Here is a 26,879-nt window from a genome sequence, read left to right on the forward strand (position 1 = left end):
ACTGTGCCGCTTGCGGAACTCCACGTAGCACGACAGAGTTCTTTCGGTCACTTCGCTGAGTTCCGCATAGTGGAGCGCCATGAACCACGCTCAGGCCTACCTATTTCTAGGATGCCCCCCACTTTGCCAATGTTTTAGCATGAAAGGCTATCAACCCGTCCAGTACCTCTGCACGTGGACACACCAGGGCAGGTAAAGCAAAACTAATGGAAGGACTTGGGACCTTGACCCCCCTAACTCCTCGCGATCTAAAAGGGGTACCTGAAATCCTATTGCAAATACCTGTATGCGATAAATGCTCTTCTCTCCATAGAAAAGGATTGCTGTGTAAAAGACAGTTTGCTAACATTGCTAAACACTGTATAATCAATACCTTGAAAAGTACTTACCCAGGTACGAAGGTCTTTGTGTTGAAGTATATATAAAAATACATGATATCTTACTAAGTTGGTGTGGATCTCCTTCTTGAGTGTGTGTATTATTTATTGACTCTAGGAATGCAATAAATGCCTAACACTCCCCTCTGATAAGGTTTCTCAACCACACTACCTCACATAGAGCATCTAGGGATTATTAAAGCAAGTCCATGTCCACTTATAAGGGATAACTGGACTCTTTACATAGCATACCTCTTTTTGGCAGACAATATATAGAGAGTCAACTTCCTACAGAGAGGTCTGTACAGTGAAGGACTGTTCTGAGGATATCATATTTTTAGTCACGATTGTGACACTTGCATCTGTACCTCTCAGTGCTTCTACCTCAATCCCATTAATGAGTGTTTTCTGCTCTATCAGTGATTGGATGGGCACAAACCACCTGAAACTCAACCCCGACAAGACTGAGCTGGTTCTTGTCGGGGGGCCCTCCAATCCCTGGAACTCTTCTTTCTGGCCTGCCAGTCTTGGCAGCCCCCCCTGTCCCGTCAACTCTGCAAAAAGTCTGGGAGTTGTCATAAGTAACGACCTATCTATGACACCCCAGATCAGCGCTGTAGTTTCCTCCAGCCATTTCCAGCTCAGGAAAATACGTAAAATCTCCCGCCTACTTACCATCGATGCCCTTACTTTGGCCCTGCTTGCGCTAGTCATGTCTAGGCTTGACTACGCAAACGCGCTATATGTAGGCATTCCTGCATACCAACTCAGGAGACTCCAGCTGATCCAAAATCAAGCTGCTCGCTTGATCTACCATCAACCTAGAGATCAGCATGTCCAACCTCTCCTAAAAAGTCTCCACTGGCTCCCGGTCTCTGCCCGCTGTAAATTTAAGCTCGGTTGCATCATTTTCAAATCTCTCACTGGTCTTGGCCCCTCCTTCATTTCTTCCTTGCTTCATCCTTATGTCCCTTCCCGTACCCTTCGGTCTTCCCAATTGGCTTTACTTTCTGTCCCCAGATTCAAGCGGAAGAAACACGGTGGTCTTAGGTTTTCTTTCTTAGCCCCGTCTTTTTGGAATTCCTTACCTCTTTCTCTTAGGTTGCTCTCCCCCTACTCCACTTTCAGATCCTTCCTCAAAATGCATCTGTTTACGGTAGCCTACCACTAGTCTCATCCTCTGTTATGTTATTTTCTGCCTCTCCTCCCGACTCCCTCTGTACAGCGCCAAGAAACCTAATGGTGTTAGCGCGCTTAACAAATTGATTTAACATAACATAACATAACATAACATTTATGTGTCCAGGTTTCTGGCCCAGGCAGTTAGGGTAGCCATATACTTTCCACCCTCTGAGACTTAAATAACTTCAGTGTGCTTTCTGACTTGGTTTCAACAACAGGAGAGGGAGGGAAAGGACACTCTCAGTCCCCCAGGTGAATATGTTTCAAACAAAAAAAGAGTATCGCTTCTTATATGTATACGCACAGACACATGAGGTGGGTTAGCAGAAGGTGAAAAAATCACATTGGATTTTTTATGAAGCCCTCACTCACCACCCCGGTTGGTGACATGCTTCATCATTGGGCCCACCAGGAGAAGCCGAGTGCTTCTCTGGTGTGCTACGACACCAGGATACTGCGGAGCTGGTTTTGTGGCAATAGTGTGAAAAAAGTGATCTAAAAGTGTCACAGTTGGATACCACACAAAAATCTTTATTCAGTGGTCAATGTGACACGTTTAAAATATGTGAAATTACCAAATTAATTGATTGGATATTTCCACTTAAAGTGGGGTCGACATGTTTCTGCCCTTAATGCGTTATTTACTGGGCTTTCTTCAGGACCATGGGAAGTGTACCTCGGCGGTATGGACGCGCTAAGGCCCACCCTGACCAGAGGACGTGAAAGTTAAAATTGGTGTAAAAAACTATAGGTGCAAAGGAAAGTAAAGAGAACAAACCAACAAATTGTGGGATTTACCTCACATTTAGAGGAACCTGTAAAGACTGAAAAAGAAAAAGAAACATACATACATTCAAAGAAATACAAACATATAATAAGTACTGTCTTCTAGGTTCTCTACAAAGGACCGATCTAATGTAAGGCTTGCTTAGACTAGTCATAATTGCTTGCCAAGGGTGGCATAGTCGGTATCGTTGTGCAGGAGCCAAATGTCTGCGGCGCAGAGCATAGGGGTGACATGCACTATGCCTGGTGGAGAAGGGCGAAAAGAGAGCCCTCCTTACCTGAGAATGGCATCTGTACTGATACTCGTGGGTATTTAGAGATCAATAGGCCAAAAATGCAGGGCCAGTGATAGGTAGTGGTTAATAAATGGCCCAGCGTGAAAATGTGGAATGGGAGATATATAAGGGAAATCTCACTTGTTACTAGAATGATCCACGACCCATAGGTCTCGGGAGGGGGGGTGGAGGCGACAATGGCACACCCTATAGGAAGGAAGATGGCAACCTAACAGAGAAATGGATTAATTAAGGAAAAACGGAGGGCACTTAGCTGTATTTGAAAAGAGGATCAATCGTCACAACTCACGCCTGCAACGCCTAGCACCCGCTGGGTACCTAGCGTAAACCTCTGCCGGACCTCGTGGATGGCTTCATGAGGCAAGGGGAGCGTTAAAGTAGTGGCAGAATGGGCGGGGAACCCGGAAGCGCTGCCTCGCGTCAAAGCAGTGATGTGCATCGATGGGCGGATCTGGGTCACAGTGAGGCTTGGAAAGCAAGCTGTCACATAGCACTAATCTGCCAGCAACATTTGGAACGAGGCTTGAGATGCAAGCGCTCGCATTGAACGAATCAGTGTGGGAAAACAGGATGAGGCTTGGAACACAAGCTCTCTGACTTGGTCAGGGAACACTAGGGATCCCATCAGGAGACTAGAAACTCTTGAAGGTCCTGCACTAGGGGGAACAGTTTTGGGACAGGTAGAGTCCCCAGTTCAGTGTTCACTGAGCTACAGAGATAGCACCAAGTCATTTTGTGTCCCAGTTTTTATCCTGATAACCACCCTTTTGTTTGGGAACAGTCTCGGAGCCCACCTCCTGTACAGGTTTTTGGGGACCTTTAGAAGACTCTTTTTCTTTTTGGTGCCCCCCTCCTTTCACTGCAAAAAGCAACAATGCTCCTTAATCATCAACCCCAATCTTCATAGTCAGCCGCTACGCCACGCCTCTCCTGTTAAAGTATCTTAATCTTCTATCAAAAATTCAAAACATCACATTTGACAGGTAGTCAAGCCAACCAAAAGCTTTTTGTAATGGAGGACCAGAGCTATAATGAATCTGAGTTACAGAAGTGCTGAACGCAATGAAGTGGTGCAATTGGTCAATAAAGGACATATGGTCTTAGTTGGCAGTTGCAATGGGGCCGTTCTCCTCATACTTCCCGCCCTGCTGCACAGTCATTAACTGCTGGTATACTATAGGAATAATACATACACAACACAAGGGGTCCACCATGACCATGGCCACTCTCTTGATTTACTGTTTGAGGATGAGCAAGAAAAAGAAAGCCTTCTCAACATACATGGTAGAATACCTTATATCTAAGCATGTAATTCACAAATGAATCTGTGCTTCTCTGTATCTAAATTGTTAAAATGTAATAAACAAATTTAAGCAACAAAAAAAACATGTGTAGAATCCCTTAATTGTGCATGCAATCTTCACAGCAGAGTACTTGACCTAAAATGGGATCTTGAGTCTTACTGTACCACCAGCATATAAGGGGAGAGGGAAAGCTTACAGACAAGCAGAATCAAAAGGAAGCTACAGGCTAATATATATAGTTTTAAGTCAAGTACAGAAACTTGAAATATAGAAAAATAATTAATACATAGGATAATTCAGGGATAAGAAGAATTTAGGAAACAGATCAAAGTGGAGTTAGAAAAAATTCTGGAGACAGGCACAGTAAAAGGAAAAACAATAATTCTAAATGTGTTGTGGTAAAAGACTCAATATAGGGAAATATTAATAATATTAACAGGAGGACTTACTGGGCCCAGCAGAGCCATCAACACTAGTCGAAGCACCTCCAGCCCCCTCACCTGCCAGCGACTCAGTGATGGTATTATCCCTCCTGCCTCTGGATGCTGATGTAAGAAATAAACATGATGAATTAAAAAAAAGTTCAGTGGTACAGTCAATCTTTCACAACAATATTTTGAGAGGGAGAAGCAAACACAGTAACATTTTATTTAACTTTTATAAATCAGATCTCCTCTCCTGTTAGTATCGTGGACCTATTCCTTAATTGCCTAACCCTATTCCAAATGTCCTAAACTACATTTTGGAACTACTAATAAATTGCATCAAATTATCTTTGCTTCTCATCTCATTCTCGATCTCTCATCCTTTGACAGGTCAACTCAGTTTGCATTTTTTTCAATGCATAGATGCTGATGCATGCATAGTTACTAGTTAATAAGTACACATCACTGGAAAATCTCTTGGGTTGGGACTATACGAGCTACGAAAAATAAAGGCACAGAGAAGTGAAAGAATTCACTAGCTCTCTAATAATATCAATAATTACCACTATCTCAGTGACAAGACAGAGGAGACTCTGCATGACTTTTCAAATAAACAGTCAAAGCAAATGCTCACAAGTAGAATTAGGTAGTGCAGCCTGAGTGTGAGCAGCAGGCTTGCCATTTGGGAAAAGATAGATATTATCATAGATAAACCACAATAAATAAATAATTATTACGTGCCAAGCCCCGAAACCTCCACGCCCAGCAGGTCGAGCAGGTCCTGGTCCCTATCCAGGATGTTCGCCCACTGGTGCGTGAGCTGTTGTTAGGTGCGCCAGATGCCAGAGCAGCAGCACACAGCCGATGATACGCAGATCATCATCCAAATTGACAACTGTCCAATGGCATATCAGAGAACGCAAAACATCTTAAAACTTACTGTAAATTGGATGACGGCCAACTCATTAAAAATAAATCCCGACAAGACCGAGGTGCTTGCAATTACGACGGCATCTAGCCCATGGAATGATCTCATGTGGCCCACTGAACTAGGGCCCTCCCCAGTACCAGCAGAAGCAGTGAAAAGCCTAGGCCTATTCTTAGATGCCAATCTCACTATGTCAGCCCAGGTCTCAGCCGTAGTGGGCACATGTGTGGGCCTAAGAGACAACTGCGTAAACTTTCCCCCCTTCTGATGGTGGACACACTCAGGAGAGCAGTATCAGCTCTGATCCTGGCACGTCTGGACTACGGCAACGTTTTGTATGTCGGTATCCCTCAAAAACTACTGAGCAGACTTCAGATAGTCTTGAACGACGCCGCCAGACTAATCTTCAATAAACCAAGAAGGACCCATGCCACCCCTCTCCTTCACAAACTCCATTGGCTGCCGGTGAAACAGCGGGCCAAGTTCAAGGGCCTATGCATTACGCATAAAGCCTTGTACGGGCAATCCCCAAAATACATCAAGGAACGTTTAGTTCCGTACGCTTCCAGCAGGAATTTACGATCAGCAGATGCTGCACTGTTGGTCTGCCCGCAGTTCAAATTATCCTCCCTTGGAGGGCGTACCTTCTCCTATACAATTCCCAGTGCATGGAACAAACTGACAGAGAGCTTGCGCAAAGAAACAAGTCTACTACCCTTCAGGAAAAAGCTAAAAACTGTGCTGTTTCAGGAGGCATGGGGTACTGTCTAACTCGCACCCCTAACAGTACTGTGTCCACCATCTGCTAAGCGCTTAGAGACCTCTGGGTGATAAGGCGCTCTACAAATCCAATATACAATACAATACAATACAGCCTGTGCACACTCTCCCACTGCTGCTTACGCTCCTGGCGGACATACCAGCTGCCAGACCTGCCGTCTGCTGCCAAGGTGGAGGTGAGGTGGCCCTGCACATAAAAAAACTAGAACAGACACCACCACCTCTGAGAAAACACGTTGGCCGCACCCCTTCGCAGGGTGGACTATTGCAAGGTAGGTGACTGGTTGTTCTGGTTTGGGGAGGCCTGGCATTGCCTTTCCCCTGCTCTGCCACGGCGCTGGGTAGGGGCTAGGGAAAAGAAGAAAGTAGAAGAAACAAGAAGGAAAAAAAGGAAGGAAGGACAAAAAGTAAGAAAGTCAAGTGAAAAATAAACATTTATAAAAGGCACACAAAAACACAAAAAAGTGAAAAAACTTAAAATACAAAAACACAAAGACAGAGAGTAAGTTTGTAATACAAAATGATGAGTAAATAGGTTTCAGGGAGGTAGGATTAAAAAGATTAGACAAGGATTGAAAAGTAAGCCCAGCACCACAAACAGCGCAAAAAACCATGATGGCCGCTCATGTTACGTATGACGGAAAACATACGCAACAAACAACTCTACCTACTTACGAATCTCCACGTAGTATTGTGACAGTTTTATTACCACTTCGCAATGTTCTGTTTAACATGGCTACGCAAACTCCACCCAGGCCTAACCAGGACTCTATCCCTGCACTTTCTGGAGTTCAACTCCCACTGTAGAGAACCCCAGTGTCTCTGATTCAACATTCTCATTTTACAAGTCCTCTCAAGTGCTGTTAACCACTTGGTAATGCCATCACCCAAAACATATTTAGGGACAATCCAATTGTGGATTTTGGGGTCAAAAGTTCGCTCCTTCGCCCTGTTTATTTTGTTGCTGCCACTACTCATGGGTTCTAGACCCATCTGAGCCCTTTCTTTTCCTATAGCCAGAATTTTGGCCTAAAGGGCTGCTCTTTTGGCTAGTCTTGAAATATATACATTTTCCTTTTCTAGTACTTCTATACCTCTGCTCTTGTTCTTGCCTCTAGGTAGAGGTTCTGGTGTGAGTCCTCACTCAGTCTGAATAAGTCACTCTCTTACTCAGGGGGACATGATCCTTTGCCAGCTGGGCTGCTTCGAAGTCTGCAAAACCCTCATGGAGCTTTGCCTTTGTAGGGTTTGAGCCAGTTGTAATGTTATTTCCTTGACAGAAGATCCTTAACTGCTGCATACTAAGCTGCAGATAAGGGTCCAAGCTGCACTGTCTCCTCCGGGCCAGACATGTTTTAGTACAGTTGGGAGCTTTTTAGAAAATCATAAAAAATATTACAAAATACTTTTTAGGCCTAATGGACCAGTACTCTTGTTATAATTTCTAATGCAATAGAATGGTGGACTTGATAAAAGGCCCTAACAATTCCAATTAAAACATTTAGCAAAAGATCAACAATCGACAACTTACAAAAATAGTTTTGAACAAATGTCAATTGCAGCTTTCTTGGCGGGAGCACACTAATGACCAAGTGATACCAGCAAATGTCAGTCTAGTATCCCATTGCTGATCCATCAAATGTAGGAGGCTGGCTGTATATGTAGTGTTGCCAAGGTAAGGGCACACCTTGCAAAAAGTCCAGCCAACCATCATGTGGCTTAAAGTGTAGTGTAGTTCCTATTTTCCCAATAGGCCCTGCGCATTGGAATAACATAAACAGTAGTATCGACGTAGAAGTGCGGGTCTTCCCGGTCTCTACTGACTATGCTAAACTTAATTGGGTTTGTTACCAACTAGCTCAGAGGTCACTGGAAACTTTCTTGACTGAATAGGAAGTGATCAGCTTCCCTGGTACAGACAAGAAGGGATTCAGTTTTCCAACAACCTCATAAACATGACAACTTTGCTCCTTAGAATACGAGTCAATCTCTAGAGTCGTGTGAAACAATAGACGGTTATTTTACTCAGTCAGTTGTGCAGATTACTTTCACCAAGATGCAGAGAATAGAGAGACGGGCGTTTTCAATAAAAAGGTATTATTTATTGAACAGTCTTTCTTCTCATGCAAGAGAAATGAATTGCCACAATTGCAAGACGTGTTATTATAAAAAGTGCGTACAGTAAAATGAGGATTGCGAAATAATACTGTAAAAGCATTGATATGGTTTCTTAGCCATACAATGGTTAAAATGAATAAAATATATACATTCATATATACATTTAGCTAACGTACTCAACTGGTGCTTCTAACTACGCCTACCCCAGTGTACCTGACCTAAGCCTAATACTTGGGAGGGAGTAAGTAAGTAGCAGTTTAAGTTAAGTTGGTTTTTGCCAAGGTTTGCTTAAAGAATTCTCTCTAAAGGTTTAGTCAATACCATACCTCTGGAATAGATTGTTGGAGGTCTTGTATCTCCTTCTAGGACTCGATATCCCAGTCACTCGCAAGAGTAGGCTGGAAACGCCGGAGCTGGATTTTCTCGGCAGGAGAAAAGACAGCGTCTCTCTCAGCGCGTCGAGGAGGAGGAGGGGCAGCGTCCGTGGGCAGCTTGAATCTGCTGGGCTCTGCAGGGGACAGCTGTTCTGCTCCTATGTTCACCACACCATCGCTATCATCGATGTCGTTGAGGCAGCATTTGCTTAAGGCAACGTTGGTAATATTTATACCTGAAAGGTGCCTTGTTTGACGTACGTTTTTGCACATAAGACGTCAATAAAGATGTCACTAGGAAGTGATCGTCTCTCAGTGCTCATTAGAGTTCTATTACTAATCAAAACATAGCAAGCGGGGCTTTCCCAGGTTGCTGAGTTTTATCTTGTTGAAGAACTCGGAGTGTAATCTAGGAATCTTAGATAGTGGCTTCTGCTGTGTCATTTGCTCTAATGAGCTGCAGAGGAAGAGATTCTGAAATGTGGCTCTGATCGTGTTAGGCCAGAGACGAGTTTCTGAAATATCACTCTTGATCGTTTATGCCATTATAGGGGAATAAATGGATTATAGCCGTATAGGGGCTTAAGGTCACAGTATTGATCGGGGTCCTAGATTAGAACGCGACAAAAGGGCTCACTTTAATAACCCCAAGTGCTATATTTGTGGTAGTGTGGTTGAGCAGCTTAGGTTTATCATAGAGGAGTGTTAAGCATTTGTTTTGCACACACAGTCAATAAATGGTTCGCACTCAATGAGAAAACCGAGACCAATTTATAAACAATAAAGTATATTTTTATAGGAATTTGGAAACCAAGATCTTTAGAATAGCTTAAGTACTTTTGAAATTATTGATTTTACAAAACACAGTACACATTCTCAAATAACATTGTTTGAGGTATGAGCCTCGAATGCGGTAATGTTGTCCTATAGAAGAGAAACATACACAGAAAACCGATATTTACCCCTGAAGTTTGGGGGTGTCTTTTTGGACTTAAAGTGCAAGGGAGCCTAGGTCCAAAGAACCACCAGCAGCTTCGAGTAACCTGTCCTGGGGTCTATGCGTGCAAAGGCGCTGGTGGGTATGGCATCCTCAAGAACTTCACCATGAAAATGCATGGGAACTTAAAACAAAGGCTGCAAGAAGGGACTTGGGGGCATGTTTGGGAGAACTAAAAGGGGGGCTCAGGTTGTGAGGGGCACCAGGTCAAGGGGACGGAGTCAGGAGTCACAACCCCCGAGATTTGGAGCTTGGGTGCAGAGGGTCTTGGCTGGCTGGCCACTGGAGTCTAGGCTCTCACTGGGTGTTGTCCGGTCCTGCAGAGGGAAAGAAAACAAAACAGCAGGGCCACTCTGTTTGTGGATCTCATCTGTCCTCAAGTACCTCTTCATGCAGGAAGGATTCCAAGGTGGTGGTGTCTGGGCTGAACGAAGAACAAGTCTTGGCTGGTGCAAGTGCCCCGATACACAGGGTATTGATGCAGGGGGCCTCCTGGAGAGGCTAGTGTCCTGTCTCTCAGAAGAGAGACAGGACTTACATCCTTGAGCCACAATATCCTCTTCCTGAAGTGTTACTATCTTGGCAGGTCCAATAGGCAACAACACGGTGAACCAGGAAGAAGCGGTTGGTTCCTTCAGATGCACGGGGATAGCTTCTCCACCTCAAAGGGGATGATAACTGGTTGCTGAAGTGCTGGGCAGTCCTCCAAGTGGTGAGGATGATCCACAACTGCAGGACATGTCGGGTCTTTGCAATTGTCAAGGAGCAAGCAGCCAGGCAGTCTTTGGTGCCAATTTCAGTGCAGTCCTTAGTTTTCACAGTTTCATCTCGACCTTTGTTCTCAGGAAGTCGAATCTGAGGATTTAGTGTCAGGAGGGCACCTAAATATTAATTATGGGGGGTTTAAAGGTAGACAGGGTAGCAGCCAATGGGCTACTTACCAGTAGTGAAACAATACCCCCTGTATGACCACTTCCTGTGGGGAGTGGGCATAACCCTGATCCAGAAGTCTCTATTTTAATCCAAACCAAGGTGCTGAAATGTTTCTTTGGCTGTCAACCTCAGGTAACACACTTTAGGGGTGTGATTAGCCTGTGAGTGAAACACACCTCCTGAATATCTAATTTCCCATCTTCTCTGGTTCCATATGGGCCCCAGGGCAGGGGATGGTGTTACCCAGGTCTGGAGGGAAGCCAGAGTCGCATATCAAAGAGGCAGAGGCTTTGATATGCTAAATCCCTAGCCATCCTGCTGGTGGAGGTGGGGACACCTTTTGCTGAGCAGGCATTGTTACCCCCAGTGGGGGTAACCATATAGTTATATTCCACCTTCCTACAAAAGAAAATAATAACTAAATACTGTGTTCGGCTAACGCAAGCAAGACAAATAACAGGGCCTAGTTTAGACACTGCCTGATAGGGATTGTAAAATACAAAATGGAGTCACACTCGCTAACGGAAGATCGCAAATTACAGGGATAACTCAATGGGTTATATAACGTGAATATGAATGAGGTCTAAGTTTTATATAGTGCGAACATGATCCTGAGGGATATCAGAGTGCTTTACAATTGGAGGGAGGGGAGCAGTAACTGTTGCAGTACATGTGTCTAATAGGAGTACCAGACAGAACACATATCAAATAGGACTCACAGAACAAGAGCGGTTGCAATACAAGGGGTCAATAGAGAGTAAGATAATCATTGGCACATAATGAAATAGGAGGGGAGCAAATGATTCGGAGAGAAATGGAAAAAACCAAGAATAGTATCCAGTGCAGGACTAAAAGGTGTAAGTCCAGTGCATTAGAGCAGATGATCCAACATCCTAATAAGGTAAGAACTTGTTCATAAGGAATCTTTTTAATTCCAATTTGAAAGCAACCTTGGAGGAGAGTCTACGTATTTCCGGTGGGAGAGAGTTCCAGATCTTCGGTGCAGAGCCGGCGAAAGCTCAGTGACCCGTTTTATTTTTGTGGAAGATGTGAGGTTTCAGGAGGAGAGAGTTAGCACTCCTAGAAGGTCTAGGACCTTCGGGGTCGACGCCGGATGGACGCCCATCCAACCCGGCGCCGGTTCCATCGGGGTTGCCCACGGCTCCGCCTCCGCGCGACGCCGGTTCCTCGGTGCCGGCTTCGGGCGGCACTGGGGCTCCGGCGCCGGCTCCGGGCGGCGCCGTCCCCTTACCTTCACCGACGCCGGACGCGGGGCCGGACGGGCGTCGCTCGACGCCGGTACCGGCGCCGATGGGGCCCATGAACCCCGAGGAGCCGGTCTACATCGTTGACTCCGAATACGGAGAAGATGAAGAGTTCGGTGAAGGTTGGGAGGGGTCCGAGGACCCTCTGTCACGCGAGTGCCAGTATGACCCGGACTGGACAGGTGACTTGGGGGATGCCAGTGGTCTGGACGACTCTCCTAACCCTGGTCTGATCTCTCCTCCTTCCGTGGCATCGGTGGAGGGAGCTGCATATTCCGTGGTGCTGATGAGGGCTGCCAAGGCCTTACACCTTGAGCTCCCCGTCGCGGCCGTGAGGCATAACATCCTCACCGAGGTCTTCAAACCGCAGTCATGCCCACAGGAGCCACTGCTGCCGTTTAATGAAGCCTTGTCGGACGTTCTGTTGGGCACGTGGTCCAGGCCCGCTTCAGGTGCGCCTGTCGATCGGAACGTGGCCAGGCGCCACCGTCCTTGTCCGGACGACCCCATGTTCCTGTCTACCCACCCCACTCCTGAGAGTCTGGTGATCCAGGCCTCGACCTCCCAGTCCGCATTCCCGTCGGCCCCACCCGACCGGGAATCCAAGAGGTATGACCAATTTGGCAAGAAGGTCTTCTCGTCCATTAGTTTGGGCCTGCGGTCTTGCAACACCGCCTGCCTCTTGGGCCGCTACACCCACTCTGTGTGGGATACGGTCGCGGAACTGCTGCCAGAATGCCCCATGGAGGTGCGGGCAAAACTCGGTCAGGCTGTGGCTGAGGGCCGAGATGCAGCGAAATATTCGATACGGTGTGGTCTTGATACGACCGACTCGCTGGGCAGAGCTATGTCAACGACGGTGGCGATTCGTCGCCACGCCTGGCTGAGATCCGCCAATTTTTCGGCTGATGTCCAGAGTACATTGATGGACATGCCGTTTGATGGCTGTCACCTGTTCGGTGACAAGGCGGACCACGCGCTGGGACGCTTCAAGGACTCCAGGGTCACGGCCAAGTCCTTGGGTCTCTCGACCCAGCGTCAGCAACCGGGTTCGTTTCGCCCCTTTCGTGGCCAAGGAAGGGGCGCCGCCACACGTGCTGCCAGCCACGCGCCGCAACAATCCTTTCAACGCGGTGGCGGCCGTGGAAACCGCCGTGGTGGCGGTCGGGGACAACGGCGGGGTCAGACCACACCCTCCCCCGCAGCATCTACCCCAAAATCCTCCTAGTCCTTGCTTTCGGCCCCATGTGACGCCAGTGGGTGGCAGGGTTCGCCATCACCACGCTCACTGGCGGACGATCACTTCGGACAGGTGGGTGCTGCAAATTGTCCGAAGGGGCTACTCCCTCCCCTTCGAGACTTCTCCTCCAGCCATGCCACCGCAGAACCACCGTGTGTCGGGGGACCACTTGACACTTCTGCAGGAGGAAGTTACGGCCCTCTTGGCCAAGGGGGCCATCGAGCGCGTTCCTGGGCCAGAAGTAGGGCGTGGTTGTTATTCCCACTACTTTCTGGTGCCCAAGAAGGACAAGGGGGGCCTACGTCCTATCTTGGATCTAAGGAACGTCAACGGCTTCCTCCGGAAGGAGAAGTTCAAGATGTTGACGTTGGCTCAGGTCTTGGCTGCTCTAGACCCACAAGACTGGATGGTAGCGTTGGACTTGCAGGACGCATATTTTCACATCCCCGTCCTGCCGGCCCACCGGCGTTACCTGCGGTTCACGGTAGGCATGGAGCACTTTCAGTTTATCGTGCTTCCCTTCGGCCTTACCAGCGCCCCACGGGTGTTCACAAAGGTGATGGCGGTGGTCGCAGCCCATCTGCGCAGGTTAGGGGTTTCAGTCTTCCCCTACCTAGACGACTGGTTGTTGGAGGCGGGCTCGCCCCAGACAGTCGTCCACCACCTTCAGATGACGGCAGACCTCTTGCACGACCTGGGGTTCTCCATCAATGTGCCGAAATCACACCTGTGTCCCTCTCGAAAGCTCCTTTTCATCGGAGCGGTTCTGGACTCGGCGCAGTTTCGGGTTTATCCTCCGGAACGGCGGGTTCGGGATATTCAGGCTTTGATTCCCATCTTTCAGCCGCTATCCCGAGTTTCGGTCAGGTTGACACTGCGGCTGCTGGGACTGATGGCTTCCTGCATCCTTCTGGTGCATCACGCCCGGTGGCGGATGCGGGCTCTGCAGTGGGACCTGAAGTTTCAGTGGGCCCAGCATCAGGGCAACTTGTCCGACCACGTCTTGATCTCGGAGGGCACTGCGAGACAACTGCAGTGGTGGCTTACGGACCGCGATTGGGTCAGGGGCAAGTCCCTCTCCCTTCCCCAACCGGAGCACGTTGTCGTGACGGACGCGTCCCTCCAGGGCTGGGGTGGCCACTTGGGAGAGGCAGAGATCAGAGGCATCTGGTCTCCGGCGGAGTCCCGGCTCCATATCAACCTGTTGGAGCTGCGGGCGATTCGTCTGGCACTGAAGGCATTCCTCCCCTTTGTCAACGGGAGTGTGGTGCAGGTGTTCACCGACAACACCACCGCCATGTGGTACTGCAACAAACAGGGCGGAGTGGGGTCGTGGACCCTTTGCCAGGAGGCTCTGCGCCTCTGGCAATGGCTGGAATGTCAGGGCGTGACTCTGACGGTTCAACACCTGGCAGGTTCTCTGAACACCAGGGCCGACGAACTCAGCCGTCGGTGCTCGATGGATCACGAATGGCGTCTGAACTCGGACGTGGCGCAAGGCATCTTTCGGCAATGGGGAGAGCCTTGGTTAGATCGATTCGCCACAGAAGAGAACGCGCAATGTCATCAGTTCTGCGCGTTGGAGTTTCCAAGACGGCACTCGCACGGCGACGCCTTTCGGCGCGCGTGGAGTTGCGGTCTGTTATACGCCTTTCCGCCTATACCACTTCTGCCCAGAGTGCTGAAGAAGATCAGGCGCGACCGGGCCCAAGTTATCCTTGTGGCTCCGGACTGGGCTCGAAGGTATTGGTATCCCGAGCTACTCAGCATGTCAGTCGGTCCCCCGATCCGCCTGCCCCTTCAGGAGGACCTTCTGTCGCAGCAGCAGGGGACGGTCCTCCACCCGAACCTGTCCAGTCTCCACCTCCATGCTTGGAGATTGAGCGGCGGCAGTTGAGGCCATTTGACTTGCCTCCTGAAGTCTGTGATGTTATTCTGGCAGCCAGGCGTCCCTCCACTAAGTCGGTATACGCCTGTCGGTGGAACAGATTTGTGGCATGGTGCACAGCAAAGGCTGTGGATCCTCTTTCTGCCCCTCTTTCGGAGGTTCTTCTGTTTCTTCTTTCTCTTGCCCAGCAGGGCTCTGCTCTGGGCACTATCAAGGGCTACCTTTCTGCCCTTTCAGCCTTTTTGAGGCGTCCTGATCAGCCTTCTTTGTTCAAATCCCCGATTGTAACTCGATTCTTGAAAGGCATCACTCACATGTTTCCACCTGTTCCGTTTGTGATGCCTCAGTGGGATTTGAACCTGGTTCTAACTTTTCTGATGTGTGCTCCCTTTGAGCCCCTTCATTCTTGCCCTCTCCGTCTCCTGACTTTAAAGACGGCTTTCCTGGTTGCCATCACCTCTGCCAGGAGAGTGAGTGAGCTCCAGGCTCTTTCTGTCCAACCTCCTTTCCTGTCCATTCATCCCGACAAGGTGGTTCTGAGGACTAGACCTTCTTTCCTGCCCAAGGTTGTTTCGGCCTTTCACATCGGGCAGTCCATCACCCTCCCTTCCTTCTTCCCGCCTCCGCATCCTTCAAAGGATGAAGAGCGGCTCCATCGTCTGGACCCAAAACGTGCGCTTTCATTTTACATGGATCGCACACGCCAGTTCCGGGTGGATGACCAACTGTTTGTTGGCTACGTGGGTGCGAAGAAGGGACGGGCGGTCTGTAAACGAACCATCTCTCGATGGGTCGTCCTCTGCATCAAAGCGTGCTACTCTTTGGCTCGGAAGGAGCCTCCTGTTGGGCTGAGGGCCCATTCCACTCGGGCCACGGCGGCTACCACTGCCCTGGGCCGGGGAGTCCCCTTGCAGGACATTTGCCAAGCGGCTACGTGGGCCTCGCTGCACACCTTTGCGAGGCACTACTGCCTGGACAGTCAAGTCCGGAGGGACGGCTTCTTTGGCCGTTCTGTCCTCCAGGACTTTCTGGTGTAGTGTTGTATTGGTTCGCAGACCCACCACCGGGGTTGGTATTGCTGGGGTATGTATTCTAAGGTAAGGAATCTAACACTAACGTGTTTCTTTCAGATGAACAAGTTACTTACCTTCGGTAACGATATATCTGTAAGAAACATTAGTTAGTGTTAGATTCCTTACCGAACCCACCCATCCTCCCCGTTCTGCGAACTGATACCTAGGGTTAAGGACATCCTTTTCAGGGCCCTAGTTTTACATGGCACCAGTGTTGGTTCTCTCATGGCTCTGCGTCTCCTGGCGCGGAAATGCTGTGTGCAAAGAACTGACGTCAGCGCGCGGAGGCGGCGTCTATATACTCCAGCGACGTCATCACGGCGCACGACGCCAACGACGGACGCGGAGCCGCAGGGGACGCCTGCAGACGACGCCTACCGACGCGCAGGGGTACTGCTACGCAAAAGTTTCCGGATCCAGACTGACGCCTGGGGATATTCTAAGGTAAGGAATCTAACACTAACTAATGTTTCTTACAGATATATCGTTACCGAAGGTAAGTAACTTGTTCTTTGCGCTAGATAATTGGGGGGTTTGAAATGGAGGGCTTTGTGAGATAGGCAGGCAATCTTTAGCTGTATTCTTGCTTCGTAGAGCAGCCAATTTAGAGATTTTAAGACTGGGGAGATGTGCCCATTTCTTTTGGTACTCATAACTAATCTGGCAGCTGCATTCAATGAGGCCCTTAGTGGCGCCAAGGTATATTTGGGGAGACCACAGAGTGTGGCACTGCCATAGTCTAGCCTCGGCAAAGCAAGCGCTTGGACCACTTGCTTGAAGTCAGCTTGTGGGAGGAAAGGTTTGAGATTCCAGAGTATCCTCATTAGGTAGTTAGGTCCCTTGCACACGTTGCTAATATGAGTCTTCATGTTCAAATGCTTGTCCAGGTTATTCCGAGAGATTTAGCTGAGTCAATAATGTTGGGGGAGCAGTTGTGGGTGGTGAGATGGTTCATCCAGAGGTCTAACGTAGGGGTGTGATTCGGAGGAGAAATGAGAAGGAATTCAGTTTTGGAGGTGTTGAGTAGGAGGTGGTTCTCATTTAACCAGTTATGAGTAGTCAATAGGGTAGAGTTGAGTGAATTGATGTTATTAGGAGAGGAGATTTTCAGATAAAGTTGGGTGTCATCCACATACATATGGAAGAGAATGTCCATGGAATTTAGTACATTGGCTAATGATTCTAAGAACAAGTTGAAGAGAATGGGAGATAGGGTGGATCCTTGGGGTACTCCCATGGATACTGGTGAAGGCTGGGAGACATAGTGGTTCGCCTTCACTCTTTGGGATCTGTGATAGAGGAAGGACCAGAAGCATTGCAACACCGGACCAGACAGGCCCATCCTGTGCTCCAAAATGAATAGGAGGTTGTCGTGATTAACAGTGTCAAACGCAGCCGAAAGGTCAAGGAGGATAAGGAGGCACAAATCTTTTTGGTCAAGCATTTTTAAAATTTCATCCATAACGTGAGTGAGAGACGATTCAGTACTATGCCCACTGCGAAAGCCAGATTGATTTTGGTCCAGGAGATGGAAATTTGCAATGTGAGCACAGAGTTGCAATTGGATGCATTTTTCTAGGAGGTTGGCTAGTGTGGGGATGTTGGATATAGGGCAGAAGTAGTTCAGGTCAGCGCTGTCGGCGGTCGTTTTTAGGTCTCGCCTAGGCAGCGCGCATGCGCTGCCCTAGGAGGGCCTTTAGCCATCGTGCTTCAATTTTCAAGCACTGCACTTGGGCTTGTGGCCACATCCACCTTGCCGGAGTGAGCAGCGGTGCGCCACAAGCACAAGTGCAGTGCTTGAAAAGTGAAGACTGCACGCGCATGCATGCCCCACTCCCGGGCTTGTTTCACATGAGGTGACAGAACCCACAACATCGTTGGCGGGTATTGTGTTCATGAGCGCTTTGCTTTCTCTTTTCCCAGTGACAAAGTCAGCCTGCCTTTTTTGCGCTTGTTTAATAACACTTCTCAGCACGCTGCTCATTTCACGAGCGCCGTGCTTTCTCTTTTCCCAGTGACAAATTCAGCCTGCTTTTTGGGCGCTTGTTTAATAACACATCTCAGCACGCTGCTCATTTCACAATAGCCGTGATTTCTCTTTTTCCAGTGACAAAATCAGCCTGCCTATTGCAGCTCCTCCCACCCATGCTGCCGGGTTAAGGAGACTACGCATTTTTAATATGCTGGGCAGAGTCTCTCCCGGGATCACCTCTACATACGCTGCCGGCCTCAAACCTGCCCACCTCTCCTTCTCCCCTGCAGCAGCTGATCCACCGTCACCCACACCGCTCTGTAGAATGGTAGACAGAGAGAACCACCTGAGGATTGTAGGTGCCCTTCATGCTTGTTTTTTTTTGTTTTGCTGTTGTAAATAGCACAAACCCGACCCAAAGTTATCGGAGCGCATTACATAAGTGGTGCATTACAGACGGACGCATTCATTTTTAGCCTCAGGAGTGTAATCAATTTGCTTAGCTTTCAGTAATCACTGTTTGCATTACAGACAGATGCATTTACTTTTAGGCTTGGGAAGGGTGAGCGATTTGCCTAGCTTTCCTTTTGTAGGAAGGTGGAATATAACTATATGGTTACCCCCACTTTTTTCCTGGTGTTTTGCTGGTTTTTAACTTAGTTGGCCTGGGTCCCTGCTATTCAGGGCCCCAGTCTATCTGATTTCCCTATAAAATGGACTCCATGTACTTTAGGTCCATACCAGACTGGTTACTGGGTCACCCTTGTGAGCCCCTGTATAGTGTACCACAGGTACCCAGGGCATAGGTGCACCTTAGGCCTACCAGCGGCTGCAGCAAGTATTGTGCCACCCATGCTTTGCCTTCCAAACTGACACCACATGTCTGTTTACACAGCCTGGGTAAGGTGGTGTAATCACCCCTTACTTAGATATAGTATCCCTATATCTACCTTTACATATAGACACATATACACCTATAAGTCACTCCTATGGTAGGCCTCAACAATCCTGGAGGCAGAGTTCTTAGTTTTATGGGAGAGGGTGCCCTAGTATGAGCTGAGCCCCTCTGCAGCTTTCGGAACTATCTTCTTATAGCTGTTCTATGATATAGCTGTACCATATACTCTTAAGTGCATTATAATCCTCGCGGTTAATGCTAACTTTGGTTTGGCTTTATCCAAACATGTCGTGTAAGGTGTCAAACACTTTTGAATACTACCCCCCTGCCAGTTCTGGCGGCGGAGGTAGCATTCCACCCTTCTAGAGGGAGAAGACATGTAGTTACTGCTTTACCCAGTTAAAGTTAAACAGAGCCTCAGCATCACAAAATGGATGCTGCTGCCACAGACTCGAGTCTGACCTCGTGCTGCTGGACAAAACTCCGGCAAGGGAGGCCTGGACAATAGGTTTCCTGTTGAGGGAGGTGCTAGCACCTCACCAGACAGCCTGTAGTGTATTGGGGCAGGGTGGGTTGAATGGAAAGGTGCTTTGGTCACTCTCTCGACATAGGAGCCAGTATGCCCTTCTACACCCCTAGCCAGTGCGCAGAGGTTCTGAGGTAATATTGACTTTTGGAGCTATTCCCTGTCTTGATTAATTTTAACTTTGTTCCACGCAAATTATGTTTCTAAGGCAATTTTCATGTCATTCTTTAGATCACAGCGATACCAAAGGGGATGATGGACGGAGCGCTTGAGCAAATCAAACACTCACCCCCAGTCAACTGATCTGGGTTTAATCCATCACCATTCTTTAGCTAACTCCACCACCCCAGTCCAGACATGGCAATATGCAAATCAGTCTGACCCTGTGCCTCATGGGAACAGTCCAGCCCGAACTGCCAAACCCTGTCTTCCCTGGACCGAAAACAAGCATCCTGTAACCGGTTTCTGGCTAATCAGCCGTCATCAGCCAGGCTAGCTTGAATCCAGTGGCAAAGTGAGCAAGGGACCCATGTCTGGGCATACCCTGCCAACCTAGGGTGAACAAAGCGATACCAAAGGGGGTGGTATCATAAAGTCTGATCTCTCTTCATGATGTGTGATGAAGAGTGGGGTGCCAAAGTTCCATCAATTAATCTAATTGAAGTTCTTTCCTTAACATAATGTCCATTCACAAAACGGAAAAAATAAACCACAAACCCAATTGCCATGAATAAAAAAATAAAAAACAGCACCAAATGTAAGCCCAAGGGTTATCAAAAAATCTTTTTTAAACCAAACAGCAAAAAATTGAAACTTTTGAAGGGGACTTTGATGTGTTAGAGTCAGTGTCAAAAGAAAAGCGTGACTGATTAACTGGACATGTTTGCAAATCGGGCATCGATAAGTCTGTGGGATAAGTATACTCAGTGTCATCAAGGGGATCACCAGCCGGTGGATTCAATAAAGGATTTGTAACTGTATTCATCTTGATGGTAACGTCAGGCATGGTGGTAGGTGCTGGAGCCAAAACAGAATTACTCAGCATCGCTGGACAAGAGACCGCAGGTGTCATACTAAGAAGAATCGGCAACTCGTTGTCATTTGACATTGTCAATGGAGATGTACCTGTTTTCCTTGCAACCAGGAAGTGGAGGTAAAATGACTTTTCTTGTACCCTGCACGCCAAGCACAGGAACAGGTGCACAAAATGAGGGGCTGAACTCCTTCTTGTTCTCCACCTTCTCACGGACCAGGTCACCAACTCGGGGTAACCAGCCAACTACCAGAATCTGAAGCTCAGCATCAGTTGTGGAGGGTAAGTGTTCCTTTGTATGACTGTCTCTGGTCTTTTGTAGATTCTGTAACAGCACAATGATCATCTACGTCAAAGGGTGCCACAGACGCCGCCATGTCTAGACCCTCAAGGTCTGGAACAAACATTTTGATGCCAAAGAGCATTTCGTATGGGGTCTGCCCACCCAGAGACCTTCTAGGGAGAATATTAAGTGCACTTTGAACGCTATAGAGATGGGCTAGCCAGTTCCTACCAGTACCTAAAACCCTTTTACCCTCAGGTCTAAATGGAGATGAAAATTTGACATGGACCCCCAATGAACGCATGACATCCTTGTACGCCTTAGAGGCGAACGCTGGACCCTGGTATGAATGAAAGGTACCACATGCAAAAATTCCCACAAAGACTCCCAAATCCCTTATGACAGTTCGGGCATCAGCACTCCGTTCCGGCCAAACCCAAACAAAGCGTGTGCATGAATCCACTGCAACTAAATGTACTTATATGCAGTATGAGAGGAGAAAGGACCGCAGTGTTCTAAATAAACACACCCAAGCGGCTTATTTGATATGTACAACTGTGTCTGGGGCAGGCGTGCAGCAGTAGAAAATTTAATCTGCTAGCAAATGCCACAATGAAGGACATAATCACGCGTTTGTTTGTACAATACGCACCACCAGTAACGCTGTAGTAGAAGAGATACTGTCGCAGAAACGCTGGCATGAGCAGAGGCCATACCCTCGTTAGCCATTATCAGAAATGGGGTGACCCAAAAAGTCGAAAGACCTGGGTTTTCAACAATATTCAAATACAATAGTCTTCAACCAATATTTCCACAGCAGATGATTAAATCAAAAGCATATTACAAAAATCCTTCAATCATGGGATATGTCTCACAGATCAACAGATCTGTGAGACATATCCCATAATTGAAGGATTTTTGTAATATGCTTTTGATTTAATCATCTGCTGTGGAAATATTGGTTGAAGACCATTGTATTTGAATACCCTCGTTAGCAGCAGGTATCATGGAAGGCCTGCGGTCCGCGTTGGGAATCAATCTGTCACCAACGTTGTTCATTCTTACATAGGGAACTTTATCAGGACTTAAATGATAAGAATATCTGGTAGGGAAACCTTTCGGGTAATTACCTTCCTTCTCTGTTGCAGCAATGGCTGCCAAGATGTCATCATCAATCTTACTTTTGGAACGTGTAACTACTGCTACCACATATGTTGCTACTGCCGTCTTCGCTGCTTCGTCAGTGAGACAGTTACCAACAGCGTGAACCCCCACGCATTGGTGACCAAGAGTATGAATCACAAACACAAGTGGCAGCCGTTCTTTTAACTTGGCCACTCGAACCCATAGCATTTTGTGTTTGATTGTGCTACCTCTGGAGTCACAAAGTTCATTTTGAGTCTAAAAGAATAAATTGTCATTGTAAGACTGAACACAGTAGTAAGAGTCACTCACAATTAGAGTAGTCACACTAGGGTCTGCGTACTCCAGTGCAAGCACTAGAGCATGTAACTGTGCCAATTGAGCGGTACAGTCCCCTAATGTCTGCGTATGCACGACATCGGACTTGAACTCTCCATTCACCATAGTACCAACCACTATTGCGCAGGCCTCTGAATACGCATGCTTTCAACCTGTCGCCGGTTGAGATTGCAAAGAGGAATCAAAAATGAAAGTGACATCTGGAGACGTCAAGGATGTGGCCCATTGTATCCACCTGGGATGCAAAGCTTTAGGATTTGGTACACTGGCTTTCATCATTGCCTACAAGGCAGGATACAGTGTAACAACCAACATGCGTTTTCCCTGCGACAGCGCCCGTTCCATAAAAATCGCCGTCTGCACTGCAGTCAAAACTTTCTCCACAGAGGAAAATCGCATTTCAGCCGAAGTGTAAAAGTGTGACTTGTAAGCGATAGGGATTGTGTCACCCTCGATAAAAGTCAGGTACGTGAAACCCGCCGCCCCAGACACAATTCTTATTACCAGGTTAGTGTGGTTGTAACGAGTCAGTAAGAACTTAGATCAGCCTGCAAAGATTGCAAGATGTCTGAATTTTCAGGCAACCCACAAGATTTGGTGAAAGTAGGTTGTACCAAGGCATAAAGCGGCTGGATACGCTGGGCATAATCGGGTATGTTAGTACGCCCGAAGTTCAAAAAACCCAGCAAAGATTGTAGTTTTTTCAGATTTGTTGGAGCGTGCAGCTGTGCGCATTTCTCCAGGAAGTGAGGTGCTAAACCTCGACCTTCATTGTTGAGCTCATAGCCCAAAAACAACACTGTGTACTCTGCATTGTGTGTTTTTGCAAAATTTAATTTGTAACCAAATTCCTCAAACATACAAATGATGAGATCAACTTGACACAGATGCGTCCATAATTTGTTGTCTGTGAGATAGATGTCATCCACATACGAGCATGCATCAGGGTTGAGTCCCTCCAAAAGAGAGACTATGCGGGCAGCAAAGACGCCAATAGCCAATCATCTGAACTGAAAGCTCTCCATTGACTACTAATGGAGGACAGGTTATGGCTAAAAAAGCCATTGGATATGTCAAGTGTGGTCTTAAACCTTTTACGCCCAAGACTATCCACAAGGGCCGAACTGTGAGCATTGTGTACCACGCAGGTCAGACAATGAGAATTCAAATGCCGGTAATCTAACACCAAACGGTACGAGCCATCAGGCTTGGTCACAGTAAAAAGAGGGTTATTCATCGGTGACACACAAGTTTCAATCACACCTTGATATTCCAATTGCTCAAGGATTTCTGCCACAGGCACTTTCGCTGCACGACGCATTGGATAATGGGGTAGAGGCTGTGGCATTGACCCCCATGGTATCTCATGTCTGGGGGATAATTTGTCCCATCCACAATGAGTAATGTACAAAGCCTGTGCAAGCACCTTAGCCCACTCTTCTGCAAAATGAAGCAACTGCTTTTTCGGCACTATGTGTGGGAAACTAGGGAGGGTTACCTCCTCCCCTCTCGGAGCGACCAGAACGAAGGGTGGGGGACAATCGGCCTCCGCCAACAAAATGTTATAGTTAGGTGTTAGATTCTCCCAAAATACCCCTTTTGCATGTCATCTTCAATTAAAAGGACTATTTCATAAAGTCTTTCAGGAGGAGCCACTCTAGTGTGCGCTGTCTCAACAGCAACAAACGTGTCAGTTGCTGTAACCTTCAGAAATGGAAGCAACGCTTCCCGCACTACTGTAATTTCCGCTGCGCTGTCTTGCAGCGTCAGCGCCCACCTCATGTTCCGAATTTGTGTTCTCACTATCCGTGGCATACCTCGCTGGTAAAGCAGCAACTTTTTTCTTCTGAAACTTGGATTGCTGATGTTGAAAGTCGTCTTGCTTGCGTTTACTTTCCGTCTTGCGGGGCTGCTCACAGCTTGGTTAGGTTAGGAGACCTCTGCCGCGGTCTCCTTCACCGGTTGCTGAGACCGATGTATCCTGCAAAGAGCGAGGAGAACGTTGGTCAGGAACCTGAAAACGATCAGGTAACTTAATACTAGCGCGGTCGCGCAAATCATATGTGCACTCAGCAGACGCAGGTATTGGTGATGTGGGACGTGACCCCTGTTTCTGTTGCTGTTTTCCCTGTTTTTTTATTTTTATTCCAATTCTGCTTTGGAAAAGTGGGGCGTTCATCTTTATTAGAAGTCGCCTCCTTTGCTTGCTTCTGTGCTGTTGTCTTAGCAAAAGGCTTGATATCCAAACTATTGCAGCCAATGGTCTTACAAACCTCGACAATAATTCTCGGTAACTGCCTTGGTTTATCGGCATCAGGAACTTCGTGCAAAGCATTAGACACCTAAGTTCACCGCATCCCCCTTAACATTAGCAAGGACGAGATCAGAAACATCGTCAATCACTCCAACAAGTCTCATTCCCAATTCAACCGCTGCCTCAGGTCCGTGTTCATCTTGGACAGGTTTAATCATGGAAGGCAGGACAGCCATGGACGGAGTGCGAAGCACTTAGCATAGACTGCCGCAAATATCCTACCCCAGGATTCACAATCAGGTAGCTCTGTATCAAGTCTTTCTGCAAACTAATGGTCAGAATCCTGTGTTTTGCGATAGGAGTCGTGTTAGGAAACACTGCTTCCAGTTGGTCAAATTTCTCAGCAAGCCAAAAAGGCATATCATCCTTATCTTGGGGGCGCTTGCCCATAACCGAATTGACCATGATGGGATTAATTAATTTTCATCCCGGCCGGCCCAACTGGTTGCGCCGCAGCACCAGGAGCCCCTACCTGGACGTTGCGTGTTACATATTGCACTAAAGCCTGGTGCACTCCAACCAAAGATTTGTAGAGTGCACGTAACTCAGCTATAGTGACTTGCAGATAACACGGATGCGGAGTGTAACCGGCCAAAACCGGCCACGTGGCCCCAGGAATTGACAAAGGACTTAACCAAACTGACGTTACCGATTGGGGAAGGGCGCCATCAAACCAAACTCGATGCTGCCAGGCAGTAATAGGAATCTATCCTATAAGGGGTGTAAACCACAGGCACGGCCGTGGGAGTATAAACGTGAAACGTACCAGAACCCGCATTAACTGCCTGAAAGGTAACCCTTGAGTAGAAAAGCTCAAACGGGTATGCCGCCTCACCACAAAAATGACTGCCAAGCCATTCACGGTGATGCCATACGTCAGCAAATTATTGCGGACGTCTGCCCTACTATGCGGCAGGATCTCAACGTCAGCCAAAAGGACACAATAGAGAACAAGTACAATGCAAAAAAATGTAGCACAAACATGGGTAGTAACTCAATGTAAGAACCTTTTTAAAATATCAAGCTTGAAAAAACTCATGTAAATATAGGTAGGTTAAACCGTCACCACTGTCAACCGGAAACAATAATGAGGGTGTTGTGGACTGATATAAGCACTACTCTAGAGTCTCGAAATAAGACCACATCGTTAGGTGCGCCATGTTGCAGGGATTCTGCTCATACACAGAACTGTGCACAGAGACCCAGGACCTTAGTGAATTGTGGTGGACTAAAAAAACTCACCTCAGTACCTAGTACCCCTAACCGACTAGCATCAGTGCCTCATTAGCTCTTAGTCATATAGCAAAGGTACAAATGATTAGATAACCCAGAAAATGCGACTAGGTTACTCTCAGGAATGGTGGGAATCAAGAACACTCTTTCGTTTGTTATTTTCATACCAGTCCACAACGTGAGTAAATAAAGAAACGTAAAAGTGTAAAATGTTTATTTTAACGACGTGCTCTAAGATGCAGTATTTTTGCTAACATAAGCAGGCATATGATTAAAAAATACGATCAGCATTGTTACAATTCCATAACACACAAAGGGAGAAATCATATTATAATGATAGTGGAAATAGGACCTATAGTGCCTTATCTACCACCCTCCCTAGCTAGGATTTATGTTTTATATAATATAGAAGGTCTCTTAGGCTTGAATTGGGAACCCCATACCTCCAAGATCAGGAGAGGTGAAACACATCAGGAACTGCAAAAGCTCTTTCCCTTGAAACGGATTTTCTCCAAGTGCCTCAATCATGCATGCAGTGGAATATTAAAGACGCCAGAATTTCAGTTAGCTGCAGCTGCATGTATGTTGTGTCTAAGCGTAGGCCGATCAGCCCAAATAACAGCTAACATTGATATGATAACCTTGGAGGCTTCAGCACTCACTGTGCAGACTAAGGTCGAGAAGTAAGTCTAGGACGTTGAAAACAAGCCATTCTCATGTGAAGTAATTCACGCAGCCTAACTTACAACAACAGTTATATGCAGTGTTGTGTGCAAAAGCAGCAGAAAGGTAAAATGGTGTTTAAACTTCTAATAAGCCTATGGTAACATAGCAATGTGCACAAGTACATTAGGCCTCACTACATTCTACGTTCTCCATTTTAATTAACAATGTAAACAAGACATATTAATCCCTTCTCTTTTTATACGTAACGAGTGTCCAACAGCCCACGAGGGCAAACGTCAAATTCATAATTATAACATGCTTATTTTCATAGCTAAAGCTTTCATTTCTGAATAATATTCTATGCCATTGGATATTTAAAAGTTGCTAAAGGCGTCTCTATGCCTTTCCTCCTGCGTGCTGTTGGAAAGACGAGTTGTAAATCAGTGCTTAAGCAGAAATTACTTTAAAGGTGCACGGCTAAACACTTAGACGGTCCCAAAGGCGAG

At 47.3% G+C, this 26,879-nt stretch overlaps 1 protein-coding gene and 1 long non-coding RNA gene across 2 annotated transcripts in view; one reads left to right on the forward strand and one right to left on the reverse strand.

Moving 5' to 3' along the window:
• LOC147702467 (uncharacterized) overlaps positions 1–3,047 on the reverse strand; it is a 283,778-nt gene extending 280,731 nt beyond the window's left edge. The window contains exon 1 of the long non-coding RNA XR_015297525.1: positions 2,931–3,047. This is a non-coding gene — a long non-coding RNA (uncharacterized LOC147702467). The remainder of the gene's footprint in view (positions 1–2,930) is intronic.
• The window catches only part of DNAH17 (dynein axonemal heavy chain 17), a 15,539,113-nt gene that overhangs the window by 5,656,634 nt on the left and 9,855,600 nt on the right, over positions 1–26,879 (forward strand). The gene's annotated exons all lie outside the window — the stretch shown is intronic.

This window comes from Lissotriton vulgaris, chromosome 7, assembly GCF_964263255.1.
Source record: "Lissotriton vulgaris chromosome 7, aLisVul1.2, whole genome shotgun sequence".
NCBI lineage: Eukaryota > Metazoa > Chordata > Amphibia > Caudata > Salamandridae > Lissotriton > Lissotriton vulgaris.